This window comes from Galeopterus variegatus, unplaced genomic scaffold (genome assembly GCF_000696425.1).
Source record: "Galeopterus variegatus unplaced genomic scaffold, G_variegatus-3.0.2 Scaffold5191, whole genome shotgun sequence".
Taxonomy (NCBI): domain Eukaryota; kingdom Metazoa; phylum Chordata; class Mammalia; order Dermoptera; family Cynocephalidae; genus Galeopterus; species Galeopterus variegatus.
This window is the reverse complement of record NW_007731302.1, coordinates 120,830-122,519: the sequence shown is the minus strand read 5'-3', so window position 1 is coordinate 122,519 and position 1,690 is coordinate 120,830.

Genomic DNA, 1,690 nt, shown 5'->3' with positions numbered 1-1,690 from the left:
TGAATAGGCTTGGTGCCTTTGTCAAAGATCAGATGGCAGTAAGTGTGTGGGTTGATTTCTGGATTCTCTATTCTATTCCATTCATAAGTGTGTCTGTTTTTATGCCAGTACTATGCTGTTTTGGTTATTATAGCTTTGTAGTATAGTTTAAAGTCAGGTAGTGTTATGCCTCCAGCTTTATTTTTTTTGCTCAGCATTGCTTTGGCTATGCGTGGTTTTTTGTTATTCCATATTAATATCTGGATAGTTTTTTCCATTTCTGAGAAAAATGTCATTAGAATTTTGATGGTGATTGCATTGAATTTGTATATTACTTTGGGTAGTATGGACATTTTCACAATGTTGATTCTTCCAATCCAAGAGCATGGGATATCTTTCCATCTTCTGGTATCCTCTATAATTTCTCTGAGGAGTGGTTTGTAGTTCTCATTATAGAGATTTTTCACATCCTTGGTTAACTCAGTTCCTAAGTATTTTATTTTTTTGGTGGCTATTGTAAATGGGCAAGCTTTCTTGATTTCTCTTTCTGCATGTTTACTACTGGAGAAAAGAAATGCTACTGATTTTTGTGCGTTGATTTTGTGTCCTGCTACTTTGCTGAAATCATTTATCAACTCCAAGAGTTTTTTTTGTAGAAGATTTAGGCTGTTCAATATATAGGATCATGTCATCTGCAAACAGGGACAGTTTGACTTCATCTTTTCCAATCTGGATGCCCTTTATTTCCTTCTCTATTCTGATTGCTCTGGCTAGTACTTCCAACCCTATGTTGAATAGGAGTGGTGAGAGTGGGCATCCTTGTCTAGTTCCCTTTCTTAAAGGAAAAACTTTCAGCTTTTCCCCATTCAGGATGTTATTGGCAGTGGGTTTGTCATATATGGCTTTAATTATGTTGAGATACTTTCCATCTATACCTAACTTATAGAGGGTCTTTGTCATGAATGAGCGTTGAATTTTATCAAATGCTTTTCCAGCATCTATAGAGATGATCATATGGTCCTTGTGTTTGATTTTATTAATATGGTGTATCACATTTATTGATTTGCATATGTTGAAAGAACCTTGCATCCCTGGGATGAATCTCACTTGATCATGGTGTATAATTTTATGTATGTGTTGTTGTATTCTGTTAGCTAGTATTGATTTCTGTGTTTTTAAAAAATTATTTATTTTTTTATTGAAACATAACTGATAGTATATATCCATGGGGTACTGCATTTGATATCAATACCTATGTGCAATATGTGATGCTCAAATCAAGGTAATTAGTATATTCAACATTATACAATGTAATCATTTTTGCAGCTCTTTTCCAATTTCTACTTCCCCCTCCACTCCCCTCTTTAGAAAAAATATGTTCAATTGATGTACAGCCAAGTTAGGCACCTATAATTAACATTAATTTCCTGAATGTTACCAAATAACTAAAAGAGAGAAGATCCACTGTCCTGAACACAAAGAAATGATTACATTTTGTAACAATGAATATGCTAATTATTCTGACTTGATCATCACACATTGTACCCAGGTATTGGTACTCAACTCTGTACCCCCCAAATATGTATAATTGATTATATTTCTTTCTTTTTTTTTTTTTGTCTTTTGTCTTTTTCCGTGTCCGGCAATGGATCGCAACCCTTAGTGTTGCCCCCGTACCGGACCGGGGACCGGCAATGGGATCGCAACCCTC